The sequence below is a fragment of the Anoplophora glabripennis genome, unplaced genomic scaffold, assembly GCF_000390285.2.
Source record: "Anoplophora glabripennis isolate ALB-LARVAE unplaced genomic scaffold, Agla_2.0 scaffold1856, whole genome shotgun sequence".
Lineage (NCBI taxonomy): Eukaryota > Metazoa > Arthropoda > Insecta > Coleoptera > Cerambycidae > Anoplophora > Anoplophora glabripennis.
The window spans coordinates 13843-20886 of NW_019417939.1; positions in this window are offsets into that span (position 1 = coordinate 13843).

The window sequence follows — 7044 nt, forward strand, 5'->3', positions numbered from 1 at the left end:
TTATATTTGACGTGTTTAAAACAATTTATACATTAACTTAAACATCACGAAAATGTTTATATTTTTTACATCAAAATTATAAAAAATGTAATAAATGTAAAAGATAAATGGGACATGTAGTATATCGCATTAAAGAAGAAAAAACAAGCAATTTTTTTGTGGCCATAGCCGACTTCGATGACAATTTTTTTTTTGTCCGTGTAGAGGGCGCAGCAATTTACATACGATAGTTCTAAAATCTGTTTATACCAGGTGAAAGATATCAATTTTGCCATGAAATTTTATTAAAATAAGTTTTCTCTATCTCTTAAAATAAAAAAGTTAAACGACCCTAAACTTTCGGTACTTTTCCGGTTTTTTTATGATTACTCACAAAGTTGGCCATGGATCTCAAATTTGTTTCTACAGGCATAAAGGCCCCAAAAAATGTAACAAAAAACATATAAAGATTTTTGACGTGCGTCGTATATTAAGCGAGATACATAGGAGTGGCCATCTTATAGTAGACAGCCTGTATATATAAATAAAATAAATACATGTGTCATATAATGTGATAATGTGTTAATGTATTAAAAATATAATTTATAGAATTCAAGACGTATAAAAGAGAAAAGAAAAAAATATATTTTAAAATAATAGTCAATATTTATATGTAGTTCAGCAAAATGTGTGTAATTATTAAACATAAATAAGTAACTATTACAATTCCTAAAATATTCTGCTACCCTCGTATACCTACTAAATACTAAATATTTCATGAGATTGTAACCTTGAGCGAGTTCTAAGTAAATAAATGTATAATAATTTTTGCTTGGTGTGTAAAAGAAAATAAATATCATATCATGTGATGACCTTCATTTGATTTACGTTTAAACATTGCAGTTAATCTTGAAATTACATTTGTCTACTGTGAATGAGGAAAATTGTTATATGACCTTCATTTGAAATATGTCTATTTAAATGCTATGAATAAATAACGACAACTATCGGGGCGATCAATATCGAACGGAGGACCGCCCACTTTTGGCGCGCGAAAAAGTACTTTAAATACGTTGCAAGTTTTTACCAAAACGATTTTCTTTCTATGTTTAATGTGTTATTACACATAAGTTTTTAGATTTAATTCGAGCACTCGTTGAAATGTCTGAATAAGTGCAGAAATCATTCCTAATTATCAGAAATATATATATATATATATATTGTTGTACATATAACATAAATATATTATTTCGATCTCTGCCAATATAAGCATTGGAGTTAACTATGAAATGACATTTGTCTGGTGTATAAAATAGGAAGAATGTTATAGGAGGAGGTGACCTTCAGTTGACATATTTAATTGCTATGAATAAATATTTCATGAGGGTATGACCTTGAGCGAGCTCTAAGTTCATAAGTTTGTAACGAATTTATAGAATTCAAGAAAAGAGAAAAGAAAAAAATAATAATAATTTTAAAATAATAGTCAATATTTATACAGGGTGACCCATTAAGAATAGAAACACTCGTGTACAAAAGTTGTTTATGGACCGATTTGAACCGTTTTTTTTAAGATAGATCTCCAAAAGCTCTATCTTGATGCAAAATTTGAAGACGAAAGGCCTACTACGATTTTTTTAAGAGAAAAATAGCAAAATTTTGTTAGCGATTTTTTTATAAAAAATCTGACTAAACCACTGGATTTAGGAACCCCTCAAATGCATTTGTATCAATTTTTGCGAAAAAAAGTTTGCCCCTAAAAAAGTTATGACAATATCGGCATCACCAGTGTTTGCCGTTGTCGGTGAACATATTCTTTTATANCTATTTTCTAAATTTTGTGATGTCATACCTATATAATGACCATTGCAATCATTGCATGGAATAGAATATACTACATGAGATTGTTTTAGTACAGGAGTTTTGCTTTTTAAAGGTGTGAAAAATTTATTTAATTGATTAAACGATTTATGGGCAACTAAAATGTTGTATTTAAATAAAATGGATTTAATTTTTTCAGATAAAGATTGTACATATGGTAATGCAATATATTGACAGTTGACAGAGTTATGATCAGAATTTATTGTTTTTTTATTTTTTGATGTATTATAGAAGTTAAAGATTCTTTGTTTAATAATTTTGTTATAAAATTTAGCAGGATAATTATTATCTAGTAAAATACTTTTTACTTTATTTATAATTTTAGGTCGATAAATGGGACTTGTTAAATGTATCGCTCTATTGAATAAACCAATAACTACACTTTTTTTGTATGTTATCGGGTGGTGAGAATTAAAATTTAAATATCTACCTGAAGATGTGAATTTTGTAAACCATTTAGTTAAAATTTGATTATTTTTACGAATTAAAGTTAAATCAAGAAAATTAATTTAGTTTTTATTTTCAATTTCGATAGTAAATTGTAATTTTGGATGAAAATTGTTAAACTCATTTAAAATATCATTAATTTTATTTTCGGGAAGTGCGATAATGCAATCATCAACATATCTTTTGAAAAATAATAAACAAAAGATATGTTGATTAATTCGGCATTCGGCATTCAATTAATAAACACCCAGGGTGTTTATTAATTGAATGCCGATACTTAAGGGTGTGAATCCTTGGGTCATTTTAAGAAGAAGAAAACTTAATATCAACATATATCCTAAACCTCTTAATTTTTGAGCTACAAGGGTGTTACAGTTTTAAGAAAAAATTTACTTTTTTATTATAATTTTCTTATCACTTTAGATATTTTTATGAAATTGTGTACACACCTATTAATCATTAAGGAGCATTGTTTGATGTAAAAAATGTTTTAAAATCTTTGCCAATGACGTCCGTACGAGGTTTGAACTAAACATTTTTGAAGAAAAAAATGGTACGCCACTGGTTTTTCTAAAAACTAAAATTATTTTTAAAATCTCCATTTATTTTACAGCAAATTCGGTCCCTAGACTTACTCTCGTACGACGCACCATTTGCACGTAAAAAAATGAAAACCAAAAAAAGTTTTTTCCCCAAGTTCATTGAGACTGCTTTTGATATTTTGTTGCCATTTTGTAGACACCCACCATGCGTGGAAACACTTTTTGTGGGGCAAAAATTAATTTTCTACTTTCACAAATGACGTTCACGTAGGCATAATATTAAATGTTTGGATAGAAAAAACGGTAAGCTCATTAAATGCCCCCTTAAAGCAAATGAAATAAAAATTAGTAGGCTGGGTAAAGTGTCATAATGTATTTATTATGTATTTACAGTAGTTGTTGAAAGTGTCCTCCACCCACACGTATGCAAGCATCTACTCTTCTTCGCATAGACTGACGTACATTTTCAAAAATTCCTGGGGTGTCTCTTATGGTTTGGCAGCATACTATTATACGATTTCGTAACTCTTCTTCGGTTTGAATCGGCACTGCGTACACTAAGCTTTTCAGATGACCCCAGAAAAAGTAGTCTAAACTATTAAGGTCGGGAGATCTGGGCGGCCATGACTGCGTTCCTCCGCGGCCTATCCACCGATCGCGATAGTTGTGATTTAAAAATTCACGCACCCGTAAGCTAAAATGTGGAGGCGCACCATCGTGCATTAGCCACATCTGGTTTCTTAATAAAAGAGGAAGGTCTTCAAGCATTGGCGGCAGATCTTCTTCAAGAAAGTGTAAATACGATTGTCCATCTAATCTTCTTGGGAGAAAAAATGGGCCTATCAAATAATCGTCAATAATACCAGCCCAAACATTTATTGAAAACTGTTCTTGATGATTTGATTCAACAATTGCAAAAGGGTTTTCATCCGCCCACAAATGGTTATTATGGAAATTTCGTATTGAGTTTCGAGAAAAACTAGCTTCATCGGTAAAAAGAATGTACCTGTCAAATAACGGATTTTCCAGCAGCTTTTGAAGAAACCACTCACAGAAATTAATGCGCAACGGGAAATCTCTAGGGAGTAATGCCTGGACTCTTTCAATGTGATATGGATATAACAAATTTTCGATAAGAATTTTCCAAACAAGTACGTGTGAAACATTAAATGTTGCCGCGATTTTCCTCGTGCTAGTTTCGGGGTTCTCCTCAATTTCATGTAAAATTCCTTCTTCAAGTTCCGGTGTTCTTACTGTTTCAGGGACTCCTTTAGCACTGTGGTCTACTTTTAAATTTCCGGTTTCGTGAAGACGTCTATGAATCCCAGAAAATGTTCTCGGATCGGGTAGTACGCGATTTGGATACCGCTCTTGGTATATCCTCCTGGCTTCGTATGCATTTCCGTCGGCAACCCCATAAGTAAAATGCATGTCAGCTAATTCACCGATTGTAAAATTTACCATTTTTTATGAGATTTTACCTCCTACTCTAATAATTTTTTAATAATGAAAAATCAATGTCAACTTTATTGCGAAAAGAAGCGTAAAAAATTATGACACTTTACCCAGCCTACTAATTTTTATTTCATTTGCTTTAAGGGGGCATTTAATGAGCTTACCGTTTTTTCTATCCAAACATTTAATATTATGCCTCCGTGAACGTCATTTGTGAAAGTAGAAAATTAATTTTTACCTCTCAAAAAGTGTTTCCACGCATGGTGGGTGTCTACAAAGAGAGACTCCGTGGTGAACGGTCGATTAAAAATGTCTTCTCAAGTATTTTGCAAAAGGTGTGTTAAAAATGTTGTAAAAAATTGTTTGACATGTGAAAAGTGTAATAGTTCATTCCATCAAAGTTGTGCCAGGCTTTGGAAAGGTCTAAAAGTGACTAGTGATTGTACAATTAATTGTTGTACTGATGATACTAACGATCCTATAACTGAACAATTTTGTGATGCCATGGGGAATGCAAATGGTAAAATTGATATTGCTATTTTCATCTATATTATTAAACAGAAAGATGATCTGGTACGTGAATTGCAAGATAAAAATAGGATGTTAAATGAACATATTTCATTGTTAAACAAGCTGAGAGCGGCAGAAGAAAGTAAAACTGTACAGCCGTCTAAAGACAAGAAAGGAGTAAAAACTTCTTCCGACGATATGGTTTTTAATTCGGATATTTATTCAAATGAACATACAAATACGGGACGCAACAAAGTGCCTACTGTTCAAAATGATAAAGTTGTTAATAAACAACGAAATCATGTTGTTGGTATTTCCAATAGTGACGTTACCACCGCTGTTTTGGAAGCTCAAACTAAGCAGAGAATTGATAAATATGGAATGGAAAGTTGCAAGCAATCGTAAGCGCAGACGTCCCACTTTAATAGGAAAAAATAAATATTCAGCTGCTATAAAGGGAGTTCCTCGTTGGGTGGATCTCCATGTGTATAGACTTGAACCCAGCACCACCGTTACGTCAATTTCAGACATGCTCCGAGTACATATCCCCCAAGTGAAATGTGAAGCGCTTGTTCCAAAGCATCCCGGATTGTACGCCTCTTTTAAGGTATCCGTTTTGGAGGATAGTTTTAAGACAGCCATGGACGCAGATATATGGCCATATGGGACCTGCATTAATCGTTTTTTTCACAAGCGCAGGATCAATCAAAGTGTAACAACTTAATATTTGATCCAAATTTGTTGGTTCTAAACGTCGACACTCTTAATCACGGTAAAGTCGACTTTCTATATGAAGATTTATGTCAGTATCCTAATTTAAATATTGTTTGTATTGTTGAGTCAGGCTTAAGAAATAATCAAATGGCGAGTATATACTTAACAGGGTATAGTTTGATAAACTTTTATTGTAGATCAGTAAAAAAATGTGGCGGTGTTGCGATATGGGTAAGGAATAGCATTAACGCCAAGAGAATTAATGTTAATATTGATTGTATTGAGCAGGACTTTGAGTTCTGTGCTGTATATTTAACCATTCAGAATATGAAATTTATTGTTATAAATTGTTACCGTTCTCCGTCTGGAAATGTATCTGTATTTTTTGATAAAATCACCGATGTTTTAAGTTTTTTGTATAAACCAGATTTACATATTATTGTATGTGGGGATTTTAACTTGGATTCATATAAAAATCAGGATTTTAACGTTCTCTGTGTTCTGGTTTTAATCTCACAAAGTTAGTAAAATGGCCTACGAGAGTCACTACAACCACGTGTAGATAACATTTTTTCTAGTTTTTCTGATAATGAAACGGTATGTTGTGTTTTGGATAACTACATTTCAGACCATAGAAGTGTGTACCTTGCTTTAAATATTCCTTGTATAAGAAAAACAAACGGTTTCTTTAGTGAAAGAAGAAATTTTAATGAAAATAGTATTTTATGTTTTGAAAGTGCAATTTCTTGTGAAAAATGGGATAATTTGTACAATCAGGATAACATTGATGATGCTTTTGTATGTTTTTGTGAAATTTTTAATTATTATTTTGAAACATGTTTTCCCAAACGTAAGGTTTATAATAATGTATTAACTAAGAAATCTTGGGTTAATGAGGAGATTAGGGACTCTAGTCGGGAGCTTAAATACTTTTATAATTTAACAAAATGTATTCCCGAAATGATTGATTTTTATAAGAACGCAAAAAGAAAACATGCAAGTTTGATACGTGATACTAAAAAATGTTTCTATCAGAAGAGAATATTTGATTCAAACAATCCTGTGCGAACAGCATGGAAAGTGGTATCCGAGATGTCTAATAAACAAAAAAAAGAGATTAATAATTTTGCAATCAAGTTAGGTGATGTGAATGTATCAAGTCCTGATTTATTAGTGTCTGCTTTTAATGATTTTTTTGTAAACGCCCCAAAGGGCATAATAAATAAAATTGAATCCGCAGCTGGGAGTAAGACAATGACAAATAGTATAAGCATGGGAAAAAGAATAAATGATACTTTTTGTTTATTTGCATACACTGAGGTAGAATTACTGAACCTTTTAAGAGCTAAACTAAAAAATAAAAAATCCTGCGGACCCGATGAGGTACCGCTATTTTTGTTAAGACGAGTTGTTTCTCTGTTGATTCAACCACTTACTTATCTAGTTAATTTCTCTTTTGCAACGTCCAGTTTTCCGACACGACTAAAGGTAGGTAAGATTATTCCATTACATAAAA